Raw genomic sequence first — 19,924 nt, forward strand, 5'->3', positions numbered from 1 at the left:
TCTGGTGCCCAGAGCAGAAAAACAGAGAAAAGTGACACTTTTAATACACAGTTGTTTTAACATGATTTATTTCTGACAGAATGTGGTCAACAGGAGAAGGGAATGGCAAACCACTTCGGTATTCTTGCCTTGAGAACCCCATGAACAGTATGAAAAGGCAAAATGATAGGATACTGAAAGATGAACTTCCCAAGTCTGTAGGTGCCCAATATGCTACTGGAGATCAGTGGAGAAATAACTCCAGAAAGAATGAAGGGATGGAGCCAAAGCAAAAACAACACCCAGTTGTGGATGTGACTGGTGACAGAAGCAAGGTCCAATGCTGTAAAGAGCATTATTGCATAGGAACCTGGAATGTTAGGTCCATGAATCAATGCAAACTGGAAATGGTCAAACAGGAGATGGTAAGAATGAGCATCAACATTCTAGGAATCAGCGAACTAAAATGGACTGCAATGGGTGAATTTAACTCAGATGATCATTATATCTACTACTGTGGGCAGGAATCCCTTAGAAGAAATGGAGTAGCCATCATGGTCAACAAGAGTCTGAGATGCAGCACTTGGATGCAATCTCAAAAACAACAGAATGATCTCTGTTCATTTCCAAGGCAAACCATTCAATATAATGGTAATCCCAGTCTATGCCCCAACCAGTAACACTGATGAAGATGAAGCTGAATGGTTCTATGAAGATCTTTTAGATCTACAAGATCTTTTAAAACTTTTAAAATCTTTTAAAACAAGATCTTTTAAAAGATCTACAAGATCTTTTAGAACTAATACCCAAAAAAGATGTCCTTTTTATTATAGGGGACTGGAATGCAAAAGTAGGAAGTCAAGAAACACCTGGAATAACAGGCAAATTTGACCTTGGAGTATAGAATAAAGCAGGGCAAAGGCTAATAGAACAAGAAAACGCACTGATCATAGCCAAGAGAATCATTGCCAAGAGAACACACTGGTCATAGCAAACACCCTCTTCCAACAACACAAGAGAAGACTCTATACATGGACATCACCAGATGGCCAACACCAAAATCAGATTGATTATATTCTTTGCAGCCAAAGATGGAGAAGTTCTATGCAGTCAGCAAAAACAAGACTGGGAGCTGACTGTGGCTCAGATCATGAACTCCTTATTGCCAAATTCAGACTTAAATTGAAGAAAGTGAGGAAAACCACTAAACCATTCAGGTATAACCTAAATCAAATCCCTTATGATAATACAGTGAAAGTGACAAACAGATTTCAGAGACTAGATCTGAGAGAGAGAGTGCCTGATGAACTATGGATAGAGGTTCGTGACATTGTGCAGGAGACAGGGATCAAGACCATACTCAAGAAAAAGAAATGTAAAAAGCAAAATGGCTGTCTGAGGATGCCTTACAAATAGCTGTGAAAAGAAGAGAAGCGAAAAGCAAAGGAGAAAAGGAAAGATATAAGCATCTGAATGCAGAGTTCCAAAGAATAGCAAGGAGAGATAAGAAAGCCTTCCTCAGTGATCAGTGCAAAGAAATAGAGGAAAACAACAGAATGGGAAAGACTAGAGATCTCTTCAAGAAAATTAGAGATATTAAGGGAACATTTCATGCAAATATTGGCTCAATAAAGGACAGAAATGATATGGACCTGACAGAAGCAGAAGATATTAAGAAGAGGTGGCAAGAATACACAGAAGAACTGTACAAAAAAGATCGTCACGACCCAGTTAATCACCATGGTGTGATCACTGACCTAGAGCCAGACATCCTGGAATGTGAAGTCAAGTGGGCCTTAGGAAGCATCACTAGGAACAAAGCTAGTGGAGGTGATAGAATTCCAGTTGAGCTATTTCAAATCCTGAAAGATGATGCTGTGAAAGTGCTGCACTCAATATGTCAGCAAATTTGGAAAACTCAGCAGTGGCCACAGGACTGGAAAAGGTCAGTTTTCATTCCAATCCCAAAGAAAGGCAATGCCAAAGAATGCTCAAACTACTGCACAATTGTACTCATCTCACACACTAATAAAGTAATGCTCAAAATTCTCCAAGCCAGGCTTCAGCAATATGTGAACCATGAACTTCCAGATGTTCAAGCTGGTTTTAAAAAGGCAGAGGAACCAGAGATCAAATTGCCAACATCTGCTGGATCATTGGAAAAGCAAGAGAGTTCCAGAAAAACATCTATTTCTGCTTTTATTGACTATGCCAAAGCCTTGGACTGTGTGGATCACAAGAAACTGTGGAAAATTCTGAAAGAGATGGGAATACTAGACCACCTGATCTGCCTCTTGAGAAACCTGTATGCAGGTCAGGAAGCAACAATTAGAACAACAGACTGGTTCCAAATAGGAAAAGGAGTACGTCAAGGCTATATATTGTCACCCTGCTTATTTAACTTATATGCAGAGTACATTATGAGAAACACTGGGCTGGAGGAAGCACAAGCTGGAATCACGATTGCATGGAGGAATATCAATAACCTCAGATATGCAGATGACACCACCCTTATGGCAGAAAGCAAAGAAGAACTAAAGAGCCTCTTGATGAAAGTGAAAGAGGAGAGTGAAAAAGTTGGCTTAAAGCTCAACATTCAGAAAACGAAGATCATGGCATCTGGTCCCATCACTTCATGAAAAATAGATGGGCAAACAATGGAAACAGTGCTGACTTTATTCTCGGGGGCTCCAAAATCACTGTAGATGGTGGTTGCAGCCATGAAACTAAAAGGCGCTTGGTCCTTGGAAGGAAATTTATGAGCAACCTAGACAGCATATTCAAAAGCAGAGACATTACTTTGCCAACAAAGGTCCATCTAATCTAGGCTATTGTTTTTCCAGTAGTCATGTATGGATGTGAGAGCTGGACTATAAAGAAAACTGAGTGCCGAAGAATTGATGCTTTTAAACTGTGGTGTTGTAGAAGACTCTTGAGAGTCCCTTGGGCTGCAAGGAGATCCAACCAGTGCATCCTAAAGGAGATCAGTCCTGGGTGTTCATTGGAAGGATTGATGTTGAAGTTGAAACTCCAATACTTTGGCCACCTGATTCAAAGAGCTGACTCATTTGAAAAGACCCTGATGCTGGAAAAGATTGGGGGCAGGAGGAGAAGGGGACGACAGAGGATGAGATGGCTGGATGACATCACTGACTCAATGGACATGAATTTGGGTAGGCTCCAGGAGTTGGTGATGGACAAAGAGGTCTGGCATGCTGCGGTTCATGGGGTTGCAAAGAGTCAGACATGACTGATCGACTGAACTGAACTGATTTCTGTTCTGGTGTCCTGATATGTTATATAAGTACCCATATTAAGGGTATTAAGTTTTTATAGAAAAAAAGTCCCAGGTATATTTTTCTTCTTGTTTTATATATTATTATGCCTCCTTAGCAGGTAATGTATTGGAATTTGGATTCCATAGATATCTGAGTAGACCATTCAATAATTCATCCATACTCTTCTATTTTCAGAGATATAGAAGGTATAAGAGAGAGGATAGAGGATATGTAGCTCTTAAATCAGTTGGAAAGTTGAAAGTTACACAACCTAGTATACATGGAGACCAATTCTAGGAAAATATGAGGTAGAATAGCCTAGTCTAAATAGGATGACCACACTCTCTAGGCCAAAAAAAACCAGAACATGTGGTCTAACAAAATATTCTTTTATTGATTTGTGAATTTGCTCATTTGAAGTCTCATAAAGGTGTATTGAATTTGATGTTTCACTGACTACTTTACGCAGTGACTTTCAGTTTAAAACTTCTTGTCTTTTGCCTGAAAACATTCAAGCAAACTTGAGATTCTTGCATTTCATTTCCATCTCCTTGAGGGTGACCTGAAACTTCAAGACACATATTGCATATATAATATCTAGGCATGGAGGATGAAGATGTGCTTATCTCTGTGGGCCTTTCTTGAGTTGTTCATTTCACACATCTGTTCTTTGGCCTCAGTGGCTGAAGAGTTCTAGGGATCCTTCTCTGCTGGCTTTTGGGTACAGCAAGGTCACTCTGTGTCATTGATCTATCACTAAGTCAGCTGACTACCCTCCAGCTGAACCACTTCAACAGTTATTCTGCCATTCATGTGGCACAGGGGTCTCTGCGGTGAGGTTTACCAACTCCCAGGCTGTATTCCAGTGGTCCTTCTGCTCCAAGATTCAAGGCTTGCTCAATTTATTTGAAAGTCCTCTCTTTAGCCAACCACCCCGACTCCATACTTCAGAACCTGGCCCAGGACCTTAGGCCCTTTCTCAAAGACAATCCATGGCAAACCTTAGTCGTGTTCACTCAGCTTCTTTCTCACCACTAGCAGGAAAAAAAATGAAGTTCCTGTTCTATCTGTGAAGAGATTATTCTTGCCATCATGATGCCTTCTTCATTCTAGCCTTTTATATAGAATATTTTCTCTCAGATTTCGCTCTTGTTCTTCAAAATCAAGTCTGTAGAATTAAAAGCACTCCACAAAGACAACACTTCTTTCTAATTCTGTTTCATGAAACTCAAAAGTGCTTTAATTTCAGACTACTGCTTATGTCACAAAATTTTTAAGTCTCCTTAAATGCTTAGAGGCTGGAATTTCACTAATTCCTCTCTCTGTATGTCACCTCAATCTGGAGGAGAGTGCATATAGAATGTTCTTGGTATTGCTTGAATGATGTGCAAAGTGCAGGAGTACATGAGGTTTTTTCCCCAAATAAATGATTTAATATCAAAATATTTTCTCTGCTGCAGAATTATAAAAGATTAATTCATATAGATAGGCTCAGTTCAGTTCAGTTCAGTTCAGTCGCTCAGTCGTGTCCAACTCTTTGCGACCCCATGAATCACAGCACGCCAGGCCTCCCTGTCTATCACCAACTCCCGGAGTTCACTCAGACTCATGTCCATCGAGTCAGTGATGCCATCCAGCCATCTCATCCTCTGTCATCCCCTTCTCCTCCTGCCCCCAGTCCCTCCCAGCATCAGAGTCTTTTCCAACGAGTCAGCTCTTTGCATGAGGTGGCCAAAGTACTGGAGCTTCAGTTTCAGCATCATTCCCACCAAAGAAATCCCAGGGCTGATCTCCTTCAGAATGGACTGGTTGGATCTCCTTGCAGTCCAAAGGACTCTCAAGAGTCTTCTCTAACACCACAGTTCAAAACCATCAATTCTTTGGTGCTCAGCCTTCTTCACAGTCCAGCTCTCACATCCATACATGACCCCAGGAAAAACCATAGCCTTGACTAGACGGACCTTTGTTGGCAAAGTAACGTCTCTGCTTTTGAATATGCTTTCTAGGTTGGTCATAACTTTCCTCCCAAGGAGTAAGCGTCTTTTTATTTCATGGCTGCAGTCACCATCTGCAGTGATTTTGGAGCCCAAAAAAATAAAGTCTGACACTGTTTCCACTGTTTCCCCATCTATTTCCCATACATTTATTGAAAAGAAAAATAGTATGGATCTGTTCATACTGTTAACACTTCCCAGGTGGCTCAGTGGTAAAGAATCTGCCTGCCAGTGCAAGAGATGCAGGAGACTTGAGGGGTCAGGAAGATCCCCTGGAAAAGGAAATGGCAATCTACTCCAGTATTTCTGCCTAAAAAGTCCCACGGACAGAGGCCTGGCGGGCTACAGTCCATGGGGTTGCAAAGAGTGGGACACGACTGAGTGACTGAGCATGCATGCACGTCCATGCTATTGGAACTGCCTTGGAAAATTGCAATTGGATGGTTGCTATAAGTTGCATTGTATGGGTGTGAGTACTGAGGGAATTCCCTGTTTGGAAAAGACCACCAGGGGTTAGAGAAAGCTGTGTGGTTAGCCACTCAGTTACTGCCAGCATGTGGCTGTGCTCATGGACAGATGGGCCTTTGAGCTCTAAATTCCATAAAGCAATATGTTTGCATATGTTAAGTATCATTTCACTAATATTTAATCCATAGTTCTCAAATTTATGGCTCAGAAAAATCACACCCAGGGAGCTTATTTTAAAATATATCTTGTTTAAAAAAATTTAGAGTCCTCAATTCTGTCACCAGAGGTTTACTGAATAAGCCAGGGCTGGGACCCACTAAGCAGTTAAAACAGATACCCAAATGATTCCAATTCAAGAGGTCCTCAGACCACACCTCGAGAAACGTGATCTCAATTCAGGGGAAGAAGACATCCACTCATTCGGCTGCTGTGTTTTCTATCTGAGACTCCCCTAAATCAACATCATCAATCACTACCCACACATGGATGGCAGTGATCCTGTGGCTTGCCAGGGCTAACTTAAGAAGGCCTAACTGCTGGGGAAGGTAGGTGCCCACCCACAATCACCCAGGCAGAATCAGCATCTCAGTACCACCTGTGATTCCAGGATTTGCTCAGCATTTTGGCCATCTGGACACAAACACACACAGCAGGTAGTGATAGGATTGCCAAATAAACTGCCTAGACAGCAGCGAGCTATTGTTCAGCCTTCGACCAGATTTTGTGCCTTGATGATGAGTTATCATTTTTAGGAATTTTTTTTCCCATAGGAAGATATTGTCTCTTAATTCTTTCTTTAAAATCTAGTTGTCATATGTGAGATATTCTTTTTGCTACCAAAATACCCTGAACATTACCCTGGCTTCATTTAAATAGAAGTTATGATGGGAAGATTATATTTATCTTCATGAATAAAAGCAGTACAGTGAAGCAAGCCATTGGTGATTGATTATTGTTCAGGTTTGTTGTTTTTATTGCAAGCATCTTTAAAGGATCAGTAGAACAATCTCATGAACTACAGATTTTTCTCTTCATTTATAGCATCAATAACCCCAAAGATTTTCAAAGGGCTTCTTATCCTATTCTAAAAGTGCTACATTTACAGACATTCATCCAGGTGGAACAGACAGAGTGTGCTCAAGTTCACTGTGCTGACTCAAATCCGGGGTAGTAATTGGAACCAGGAGAGCTTGAAGGTAAAATACTGGGTTGGAACACAATAGAAAATCATACAGAGCTTTGTAAAAACACATTGTTGCTTATTTCAATGTGCCATAATGGGAGAGGAATTATTTACTATCATGAGTTACAAATAATGAGGTGAAACAAAATGGGAAAATGTAGGGAGCCTATCTGACTTCTTAGCGGTGAGACTTATTTAATAGTGAGGTATGTTCTGCTAAGAAAAAAAATCCATATCAAATGAAGCACTGAAAACCAGCCTGGACACTGCACTAGAAAATGAAGGGTTAAATCCTTCCCAAAGGGGAAATACATGGACTAATCCTCAGTGTTCCATCTCATTTCAGCATTTTAGGACACAGTGTTCCTAAAGAAATTGTTTCTTCCCATTCATATGTCCCCACAGAAAGCTACTTAATCCAAAATCCTCAGAAATTAGTTATAAATTGCTATGGGACATAATGAAAGTGAAGGAGAGAGAAAACATCTAAGTAATTTAGGCTCAATAGGCAGTCCATAATGAAATTAAAAGACACTTACTCCTGGGAAGGAAAGTTATGACCAACCTATTAGCATATTCAAAAGCAGAGACATTATTTTGCCAACAAAGGTCCATCTAGTCAAGGCTATGGTTTTTCCTGTGGTCATGTATGGATGTGAGAGTTGGACTGTGAAGAAAGCTGAGCACCGAAGAATTGATGCTTTTGAACTGTGGTGTTGGAGAAGACTCTTGAGAGTCCCTTGGACTGCAAGGAGATCCAACCAGTCCCTCCTAAAGGAGATCAGTCCTTTAGGATGACCTGATGCTAAAGCTGAAACTCCAATACTTTGGCCACCTGATGCGAAGAGCTGACTCATTGGAAAAGATTCTGATGCTGGGAGGGATTTGGGGCAGGAGGAGAAGGGGACGACAGGGGATGAGATGGCTGGATGGCATCACCGACTTGATGGACATGAGTTTGAGTGAACTTCTGGAGTTGGTTACAGACAGGGAGGCCTGGCGTGCTGCGATTCATGGGGTCGCAAAGAGTCAGACATGACTGAGCTACTGAACTGAATGAGTCACTGGGCTTTGCCACTGTTAGATTCCACTTCATTGTCTGTATAATTCCTTTCAGCCTTGTCTCAGTCCCTAGGCTAATTCAAACATTTTGCCCTCTCACTCCTTTCCCTGCCCCCAATCCAATGGAACTTAATATTAAGTCCATTATTAGGCTAGGGCTCTAGGGACTTGGTGACTACTGCTGCATCCTGGTGGCTCAGATGGTAAAGCATCTGCCTGCAATGTGGGAGACCTCCGTTCAATCCCTGGGTTGGGAAGATCCTCTGGAGAAGGAACTGGCAACCCACTCCAATAATCTTGCCTGGAGAATCCCATGGATAGAGGAGCCTGGCGGGCTAGAGTCCATGGGGTCACAAGGAGTCAGATGTGACTGAGCAACTAACACACACACACTCGAGACTCGGGGACTACTGCTGTACCCAGGGGTTTGTTGCCCAGATTCTTGGAGTCTGGCTCACAGTTCCTTATTGCAATAAGTAAGACTACCACAATCATGTGTGCCTTACACCCAAGTGCCAAGAAATGACAGCTACTTTTGCTGGCACTTCCTGCTGTCATCACCCTTAGCTCCAGGCCTTGAACTTATGGGTTATGGTGCTAAACTCTTCCCCTAGTGTCTCGCAGGGCCCTTTTTAAAGATAGTTTAGTTGTTGTTTAACAACAACTGTGTTACTTTTAAACAAATCTGGCTTCTCCTAATTTCTTTTTTTTTTAATGTTTATTTATTTGGCTCATTAGGTCTTAACTGCAGCACACAAGATCTTCATTGTGGTGCGGGCTCAATAGCTGCACACACAGGCTTAGTTGCCCCTCGACATGTGGGATCTTAGTTCCCCAACCAGGGATGGGTCCCGTGTCCTCTGTTTCTTTTTAAGAGCACCACTGTACTAAAAGAGTGAGGGCCTTTTAGGGTGGCTCAGAGGTTAAAGTGTATCCCTGCAATGCGGGAGACCTGGGTTCGATCCCTGGGTTGGGAAGATCCCCTGGAGAAGGAAATGGCAACCCACTCCAGTATTCTTGCCTGGAGAATCCCATGGATGGAGGAGCCTGGTGGGCTACAGTCCACAGGGTCGCAAAGAGTCGGACATGACTGAGCGACTTCACTTTCACGTTCATAAACATCTAGGTCCAACTCTTTAAAGTAGTCTCCGTGTTAAAGTAGTCTCTGTGGTCCTTGGTTTTAGATATATTTTGCCCAAGTCTTTTTCAGATTTACCCTGTTCTGCTTTACTGGGCTTCCCTGGTGGCTCAGTGGTAAAGGATCTGCCTGCCAATGCATGAGATGCGAGTTTGATCCCTGGGTCAGAAAGATCTCCTGAAGAAGGAAATGGCAAGCCAGTCTATGGCCTTACCACCCTGAATCTGTTGGATCTCATCTGATCTCGGAAGCTAAGCAGGGCCAGACCTGGATGGGAAACAGGCAACCCACCCCAGTATTCTTGCCTGGGAAATCACACGGACAGAGAAGCCTAGTGGGCTACAGTCCATGGGGTTGTAAGAGTCAGACATGACTTAACAACTAAACAACAACTGCTTTGCTTTTAAACAAATATGGCTTCTCTTAATTTCTTTTTTTTTTTTTTTAATGTTTATTTATTTGGCTCGTTAGGTCTTAGTAGCAGCACACAAGATCTTCATTGTGGTACAGGTTCAATAGCTGCACACACAGGCTTAGTTGCCCCTCGACATGTGGGATCTTAGTTCCCCAACCAGGGATGGATCCTGTGTCCCCTGCATTGGAGGGCCCACCGGTGAAGTTCTTTCTAATTTCATTTTATGTCTCTAAGCTCAATTGGCCACTGAAGAAATAGTGATTTTACCATGTTCTTAAGGTCCCATCAAGACCTCAGGTACACTTTACCCAGGATCTTTTACACCATCAGACCCTACCCTGTCTCCAGTGTCTTACAAGACTCTGTTCTGTTCTAACTCTTAATCATTTTTTCTCTGATTCTCCTCTTAATTTGTTATCTCTTTCTCACTGGTAGGCCTAGATCCTACCTGTCTTTCACTGGTGCCCAATCTCTCCTGGCTGTGTGGAGTATGACTGCCAAAATAGAATACGTAAGTGCAGAAATTTCCAAATAAGAGTATGAGATATAAGTATGAGATACACAGGCTGGAGAGTTATATTCGAGGACGGCATCTGCCCTGCTCCCCAAATAAATTTAATCCTGAAAAGTTTAGTATGGGCCTGAATTTAATATAATTGGATTTATCTCAAATGTAGGTGCTCGAGAAGAAAAATGCAATGGTCACTTATTAAAATAATGAAATTAAGTGGAATGCTTAATTATGCTAACATATGCTAACATACATGGCTGACGGAGATGAGGGGAAATGAGTTCTTTCATGTAAGATTAATGGAAATGTCAAGCAGTGTGCATTTTGAGGAAAGTAACTTGGCAATATCTATTGAAATTTAAAAGGTGCATCTCTTTAACCCAACAATCTCATTTCAACAAATACTTATTGAGTGCCTCATCCATGTCAGGAGGAAGGAAAACCATACTGAGCAAAACAGACAAGGCCTGACTCTTATGGAGTGAGTACTCATGAAGGAGACAGATAAATTAATCAAATCACCAAGGAGATGAATGTTACTATTAATCAGCCACAACTGTGATGCATGTTACGAAGAAAGTATACATGATGCACACACATGGGGGACCTGATTACGTCTGTAGGGGAAGAAAGGTCTCCCCGAGGAAGGAAGATCAAAGAATGAGTAGAGTATACTCAAGAAAAGAGAGGACAATAGGAGGTAACTGGGTAAAAAGAAGGGAAAATGGTCTACACAGAGAGAACAGAATGTAGAATAATTTCTTCTACAATGTAGAATAATTTCTTCAATCTGTTCATTTTTCATGTGTCCGCTCCTACCACACCGATCCAACTAGCCAAGCTCATTCCCATATTAGTCTTTGCAGTCTGTTCCCTTTGCCTGAAGTGCTATTCCCCATGATCTCTGCATGATTGGCTACCTTTTTATTTCAAATCTGAACCTCAAGAGAGGCCTCTTTAGAGAGATTTTCCCTGTCCACCCAATAAGGAGGATTCAGTTAGTCATTCTCTCTCTCTTTTATTTCCCACTCGCTCTTATATCAGTTTCATTTTTTCTCAGCATCAGATCAGATCAGATCAGTTGCTCAGTTGTGTCCGACTCTTTGCAAATCCATGGATCGCAGCACGCCAGGCCTCCCTGTCTATCACCAACTCCCGGAGTTCACTGAGACTCAACGTCCATTGAGTTGGTGATGCCATCCAGCCATCTCATCCTCCGTTGTCCCCTTTTCCTCTTGCCCCCAATCCCTCCCAGCATGGGAATCTTTTCCAACGAGTCAACTCTTCGCATGAGGTGGCTAAAGTACTGGAGTTTCAGCTTTAGCATCATTCCTTCCAAAGAACACCCAGGACTGATCTCCTTCAGAATGGACTGGTTGGATCTCCTTGCAGTCCAAGGGACTCTCAAGAGTCTTCTCCAACACCACAGTTCAAAAGCATCAACTCTTCGGCATTTAGCCTTCTTCACAGTCCAACGCTCACATCCATACATGACCACAGGAAAAACCATAGCCTTGAATAGACGAACCTTTGTTGGCAAAGTAATGTCTCTGCTTTTCAATATGCTATCTAGGTTGGTCATAACTTGCCTTCCAAGGAGTAAGCGTCTTTTAATTTCATGGCTGAAGTCACCATCTGCTGTGATTTTGGAGTCCAGAAAAATAAAGTCTGACACTGTTTCCACTGTTTCCCCATCTATTTCCCATGAAGTGATGGGACCGGATGCCATGATCTTCGTTTTCTGAATGTTGAGCTTTAAGCCAACTTTTTCACTCTCCACTATCACTTTCATCAAGAGGCTTTTTAGTTCCTCTTCACTTTCTGCCCTAAGGGTGGTATCATCTGCATATCTGAGGTTATTGATATTTCTCCATGCAATCTTGATTCCAGCTTGTGTTTCTTCCAGTCCAGCGTTTCTCATGATGTACTCTGCATATAAGTTAAATAAACAGGGTGACAATATACAGCCTTGACGTACTCCTTTTCCTATTTGGAACCAGTCTGTTGTTCCATGTCCAGTTCTAATTGTTGCTTCCTGACCTGCATACAAAGTTCTCAAGAGGCAGATCAGGTGGTCTGGTATTCCCATCTCTTTCAGAATTTTGTCTAACTCAATAAAACTAAGCCATGCCCGTGGGGCAACCCAAGATGGGCAGGTCATGGTGGAGAGATCTGACAGAATGTGGTCCACTGGAGAAGGGAATGGCAAACCACTTCAGTATTCTTGCCTTGAGAACCCCATGAACAGTATGAAAAGGCAAAATGATAGGATACTGAAAGAGAAACTCCCCAGGTCAGTAGGTGCCCAATATGCTACTGGAGATCAGTGAAGAAATAACTCCAGAAAGAATGAAGGGATGGAGCCAAAGCAAAAAGAATACCCAGCTGTGGATGTGACTGGTGATAGAAGCAAGGTCCAATGCTGTAAAGAGCAATATTGCATGGGAACCTGGAATGTCAGATCCATGAATCAAGGCAAATTGGAAGTGGTCAAACAAGAGATGGCAAGAGTGAATGTTGACATTCTAGGAATCAGTGAACTGAAATGGACTGGAATGGGTGCATTTAACTCAGATGACCATTATATCTACTACTGCGGGCAGGAATCCCTCAGAAGAAATGGAGTGGCCATCATGGTCAACAAAAGAGTCCGAAATGCAGTACTTGGATGCAATCTCAAAAACGACAGAATGATCTCTGTTCATTTCCAAGGCAAACCATTCAATATCACAGTAATCCAAGTCTGTGGCCCAACCAATAATGCTGAAGAAGCTGAAGCTGAATGGTTCTATGAAGACCTACAAAACCTTTTAGAACTAACACCCAAAAAAGATGTGCTTTTCTTTATAGGGGACTGGAATACAAAAGTAGGAAGTCAAGAAACACCTGGAGTAACAGGCAAATTTGACCTTGGAATACGGAATGAAGCAGGGCAAAGACTAATAGAGTTTTGCCAAGAAAATGCACTGGTCATAACAAACACCCTCTTCCAACAACCCAAGAGAAGACTCTACACATGGACATCACCAGATGGTCAACACTGAAATCAGATTGATTATATTCTTTGCAGCCAAAGATGGAGAAGCTCTATACAGTCAGCAAAAACAAGACCAGGAACTGACTGTGGCTCAGACCATGAACTCCTTATTGCCAAATTCAGACTTAAATTGAAGAAAGTAGGGAAAACCACTAGACCATTCAGGTATGACCTAAATCAGACCCCTTATGATTATACAGTGAAAGTGAGAAATAGATTTAAGGGCCTAGATCTGATAGATAGAGTGCCTGATGAACTATGGAATGAGGGTTCATGACATTGTACAGGAGACAGGGATCAAGACCATTCCCATGGAAAAGAAATGCAAAATGGCTGTCTGGGGAGGCTTTACAAATAGCTGTGAAAAGAAGAGAAGCAAAAAGCAAAGGAGAAAAGGAAAGATATAAGCATCTGAATGCAGAGTTCCAAAGAATAGCAAGAAGAGATAAGAAAGCCTTCTTAAGCGATCAATGCAAAGAAATAGAGGAAAACAACAGAATGGGAAAGACTAGAGATCTCTTCAAGAAAATTAGAGATACCAAAGGAACATTTCATGCAAAGATGGGCTCGATAAAGGACAGAAATGGTATGGACCTAACAGACGCAGAAGATATTAAGAAGAGGTGGCAAGAATACACAGAAGAACTGTCCAAAAAAGATCTTTACGACCCAGATAATCATGATGGTGTGATCACTGACCTAGAGCCAGACATCCTGGAATGTGAAGTCAAGTGGGCCTTAGAAAGCATCACTATGAACAAAGCTAAACAAATGTGATGGAATTCCAGTTGAGCTATTTCAAATCCTGAAAGATGATGCTGTGAAAGTGCTGCACTCAATATGCCAGCACATTTGGAAAACTCAGCAGTGGCCACAGGACTGGAAAAGGTCAGTTTTCATTCCAATCCCAAAGAAAGGCAATGCCAAAGAATGCTCAAACTACTGCACAATTGCACTCATCTCACACGCTAGTAAAGTAATGCTCAAAATTCTCCAAGCCAGGCTTCAGCAATATGTGAACCGTGAACTTCCTGATGTTCAAACTGGTTTTAGAAAAGGCAGAGGAACCAGAGATCAAATTGCCAACATCTGCTGGATGATGGAAAAAGCAAGAGAGTTCCAGAAAAACATCTATTTCTGCTTTTATTGACTATGCCAAAGCCTTGGACTGTGTGGATCACAATAAACTGTGGAAAATTCTCAGCATAGAAATGAACAATTATCACTATCTTTCCTGTTTATTTTTGTATTTGTGTGTCTGTGCGTCTTCTCCCACTTTTCACCCCTAGAATGCTCCATTAGAAGCAGAAAACTTGCCTGAATTTCCTGGAGTCTTAAACAAATAAAGATGTTATGTAGATGGAGGGAATGTAGGAGAACATTGGAGGTATTCAAAGAAGGCTGGTGTGGCCGTAAGGCAGAAAGTGATGAGGCAGTCTGGTTATACGTGGAAACTTGATTAGAGTAGGGCAAGGGTAGGTGATAGAACTCAATTAGGAAGATGTTACAATGACAAGAGGAGGTTGTAGCATAAATTAGTTGGGTGGCAGTGGAGATAGGGAGAGACGGATGAATTGAAGGAACATTTAGGGATAAAACCATGATTGGTGATGAATTGGGCTTCTGTGGTGGCTCAGATGGTAAAGAATCTGCCCACAATACAGGAGATCTGAGTTTGATCCCTGGGTTGGGAAGATCCCCTGGAGGAGTGCATGGCAACCCATTCTAGTGTCCTTGCCTGGAGAAGCCCCATGGAGAGAGGAGCCTGGAGGGCTGCAGTCCATGGGGTCACAAGGAGTTGGACACAATTGAGTGACTAAGCAAGCACAGTGATGAACTATATATGGGCAGCTATTTCTATTGTCCAAATTTGTAGATGACAGTAGCATTCAATAAAATAGAAATTACTGGGAAGGACTATAATCCTCTCAGTAATGGAAGGAATCATGAGTTTGGTATTAGACAAAATGGGTTTGTGGCAGTAGGATTCATGGGTCTAGGGTCATGAAGAGAGGTATGGAGTAGAAAAATAAATCAAAAGTAATCTAAAAAGTAATAAACATGTTGCAGTATACATGGTTCTGGGATCCAGAGAGTCAAGGGTGAAGACACAGTATGGAAGTATACATGGTGTACATGTATATGTTTCTATATACATGGTAATTAAAGCCTTGGTTACTGATGAGGTTGTCTAGAGGTAAAGTACAACATGCAAAGGAAAGTGCCTGGACTAAGCTTGAGGAGGCTGCATTGAGGAAGTGGTGGTGAAGCAGACTGAGAAGGAACAACATACGAGGTAGGAAGAAAGGCAGGTAAGTTTCCAAGGAAAGTTGGTCCTTCCAAGAGAGGATGGTCAAGAGTGTGCTGAGGAAAAGAAATTTCCTATTGGCTCCAACATCACGCTGATTATGGTGACTTTAGCAAGAACTAGTCTATGAAAAAAAAATCTTACATACATGTTACACCATCACATAAAACAAAATGATAGTCCCGGAAATAGTATGTTCAGTAGTGTAAAAGAAAAACATCTATATTTAAAAATTGACATGTCAATGGAAAATACATACATAGATTATGACATACCCCAAATGCAATGGTTATTGAAAGTGAGGAAATCTATGTATGATGATATAGAAAGATATCCAAATATATAAATAAGGGGAAAACCTATGTTACAGATTAATACGGCTACCCTGATCCATTTTGTACAACCTGTGTAGATAAACAGATTGATTAAAATAGCTATGAAAGGGAAAATTGAAAAGAATTTGTAGTACCAAATTGTGAACTGTGTGCTCTTCTTGAACTGCTAATAAACGGTAGGAAGAGGAGAATAGGGATGGGGTGAAACCTAAATGAGGGGATTATGGATACTTTCTTGTGTATCTCAGTTTCTTTTAAAAAATGATGACGTGCTAAACCTCCCTTTCATTTTGTGATGTAAAAAATATTTTATAAAAAACTAAACCAATATAAAAGCTAAACCTCTAAAATAACCACTTCCAGAAGTACATCTGAGAAATGGGTAATGTCACATAAGCCAAGAAAGTTCAGTGGAAACATTCACTAATTGGAACTTTTTTGAAGTACAAAACAATTTATGATTTCAAGTCAAATGCTGGACATACCCAATGTGGTAGCCTTCCTTAATAAATGCTTCTTTATCCAATATGCGGAGAAGGCAATGCCACCCCACTCCAGTACTCTTGCCTGGAAAATCCCATGGACGGAAGAGCCTGGTGGGCTACAGTCCATGGGGTTGCTGAGGGTCGGACACGACTGAGCAACTTCACTTTCACTTTTCACTTTCATACATTGGAGAAGGAAATGGCAACCCACTCCAGTGTTCTTGCCTGGAGAATCCCAGGGACGGGGGAGCCTGGTGGGCTGCCGTCTGTGGGGTCGCACAGAGTCGGACATGACTGAAGTGACTTAGCATTATCCAATATGAATTCCCATCATGTGTACAAACCTATCATAGATCTATGCTCAGTACGTACTTCCTTGGATTAAATAGTTCTGTTCAGTTTATTTTACTTTTTCTTTTTTAATTTTATATATTTATTTATTTTTGGCTGTTGCTTCAAGGGCTTTTCTCTAGTTTTGGCAAATGGGGGGCTACTCTCTAGCTGCCGTGCATGGACTTCTCATTGCTGTGGCTTCTCTTGTTGAGGAGCACTGGATCCAGTGTGGGCTTCAATAGCTGCGGCACATGGGCTCAGTAGTTGCAGCTCCCAGGCTCCAGAGCACAGGCTCAATAGTTGTGATGCATGGGCTTAGTTGCTCCGAGGCATGTAATCTTCCCAGAGCAGGGATCCAACCCCTTTACCTGCCTCTCCTGCATTAGCAGGCAGATTCTTTACCACTGAGCCACCAAGAAAGCCCTCAATTTATTTCTAAAATTAATGAATAGGGACTTCCCTGGTGGTCCAGTGGTTAAGAATCAGCCTTCCGATACAGGAAATGTGGGTTCAATCCCTGGTTGGGGAATTAAGATCCCACATGCTGTGGGGCAACCACTGAGCCCACATGCCACAACTAGATAGAAGCCTGATGGAGGCAAGGAAGAGCCAACACACCGCAGTGGAAGATCTCCCATACCGCAACGAAGATTCTACACGCTGCAGCTAAGACCCAATGCAAAGAATAGATAAATAAATATTACAAAAAGTAAAATTAATCAATAGATTCAATTTTAAAGGAGGCAATGATGAAGAACGGTCCAAGATTCATGGTCTTATTAATTTTCCTTTTCTTTAGCATATGTATGCTGTGTGTATATCTGTGGGCTTTAGGGGGATGGATATACATACAAATGTACATTATAAATCTATTTATACTGTATATATACAGTTGCCCCTTCAACAACATGGGTCTGAACTACATGGGTCCACTTGTACATGAATTTTTTTCGATAAATGCATACTCTAGTATTATAAAAATAACATTTATTCTTCTCTGTTAAGGGTTGAAATATCATATGCAAACTGAAACTGATTTTTAAAAATCCTTATACTGTATACATAGCTATATAGTTGTACATGGAATGATAAATTGATTTGTTTATATATTAGTCCCAAACAGAATTCTCCACATTTACTTATTCATTTAAAAATGGAATCATCTCATCCATTTTAATTTTTTAGTCACTAAAATTCATACCATTTTCCAATACATCAAATACATATTACAAAGCTTAGGCAGATGTGACATATAAGATATTTTAAAAAGTTTCTTTTAAAATTGAACACCTTAATTTTAGTAAAAAGGACAATATCACTAATAGTATATTGTTATTTACTATTTTAATTAATATAATTTAAAAATCAAGATGAATAAATTTCAGGACATTCTTAAAATGCTATAAAAGCGTTCTAAACATATTAAAAATATTTTCCATTAGTTGTGTTTAGTATTAAAAATGGATCATTTACAAAATGTGTATAACAGCCTTGACCAAAGTCCACTAAATTTGCATACTTTGTAATTTAAGAGAAATTTAACTTGAGTCATTCTCCATAGGTAAAGCATCTACAACATGAAACAAAAAGAAAGAAAAGACTTTAATGACAGAGAAGCTAAAACATTTTTTCTCATTTAATAGTTGAGAATAATTCATTTAATAATTTTGATGATTTATTAAGATTTCATCCTTATATATCATATGATGTTTATGCTTTGGATATAAATATAATTTATAATCAACAATGTATATTATATGGAGCACCACAGAAGCACACACAAAGAGTAACTGAATTTTTTTTTAATTATTTAATTAAACTTTAATAAATAGCTCTTATATTCATAGAAAAAACACATAAGGCTTTTATGTTCATACATATAACATATTAAATATATAATCTTCCAACTTCTAATTTATACATTCATTTATCCATGTGGTTTTTTTTTGTTTTTTGTTTTTTTAAATTTTATTTTATTTTTAAACTTTACAATATTGTATTAGTTTTGCCAAATATTGAAATGAATCAGCCACAGGTATACCTGTGCTCCCCATCCTGAACCCTCCTCCCTCCTCCCTCCCCACACCCTCCCTCTGGGTCATCCTAGTGCACCAGCCCCAAGCATCCAGTATCGTGCATTGAACCAGGACTGGCGACTAATTTCATACATGATATTATACATGTTTCAATGCCATTCTCCCAAATCTCCCCACCCTCTCCTTCTCCCACAGAGTCCATAGACTGATCTATACATCAGTGTCTCTTTTGCTGTCTCGTACACAGGATTATTGTTACCATCTTTCTAAATTCCATATATATGTGTTAATATACTGTATTGGTGTTTTTCTTTCTGGCTTACTTCACTCTGTATAATAGGCTCCAGTTTCATCCACCTCATTAGAACTGATTCAAATGTATTCTTTTTAATGGCTGAGTAATACTCCATTGTATATATGTACCACAGCTTTCTTATCCATTCATCTGCTGATGGGCATCTAGGTTGCTTCCATGTCCTGGCTATTATAAACAGTGCTGCGATGAACATTGGGGTACACGTGTCTCTTTCCCTTCTGGTTTCCTCAGTGTGTATGCCCAGCAGTGGGATTGCTGGATCATAAGGCAGTTCTATTTCCAGTTTTTTAAGGAATCTCCACACTGTTCTCCATAGTGGCTGTACTAGTCTGCATTCCCACCAACAGTGTAAGAGGGTTCCCTTTTCTCCACACCCTCTCCAGCATTTATTGCTTGTAGACTTTTGGATCGCAGCCATTCTGACTGGTGTGAAATGGTACCTCATAGTGGTTTTGATTTGCATTTCTCTGATAATGAGTGATGTTGAACATCTTTTCATGTGTTTGTTAGCCCTCTGTATGTCTTCTTTGGAGAAATGTCTATTTAGTTCTTTGGCGCATTTTTTGATTGGGTCATTTATTTTTCTGGAGTTGAGCTGTAGGAGTTGCTTGTCTATTTTTGAGATTAGTTGTTTGTCAGTTGCTTCATTTGCTATTATTTTCTCCCATTCTGAAGGCTGCCTTTTCACCTTGCTAGTAGTTTCCTTTGTTGTGCAGAAGCTTTTAAGTTTAATTAGGTCCCATTTGTTTATTTTTGCTTTTATTTCCAATATTCTGGGAGGTGGGTCATAGAGGATCCTGCTGTGATGTATGTCAGAGAGTGTTTTGCCTATGTTCTCCTCTAGGAGTTTTATAGTTTCTGGTCTTACATTCAGATCTTTAATCCATTTTGAGTTTATTTTTGTGTATGATGTTAGAAAGTGTTCTAGTTTCATTCTTTTACAAGTGGTTGACCAGTTTTCCCAGCACCACTTGTTAAAGAGATTGTCTTTAATCCATTGTATATTCTTGCCTCCTTTGTCAAAGATAAGGTGTCCATATGTGCGT

The sequence above is a fragment of the Bos taurus genome, chromosome 2 (assembly GCF_002263795.3).
Source record: "Bos taurus isolate L1 Dominette 01449 registration number 42190680 breed Hereford chromosome 2, ARS-UCD2.0, whole genome shotgun sequence".
NCBI classification, from domain to species: Eukaryota; Metazoa; Chordata; class Mammalia; order Artiodactyla; family Bovidae; genus Bos; species Bos taurus.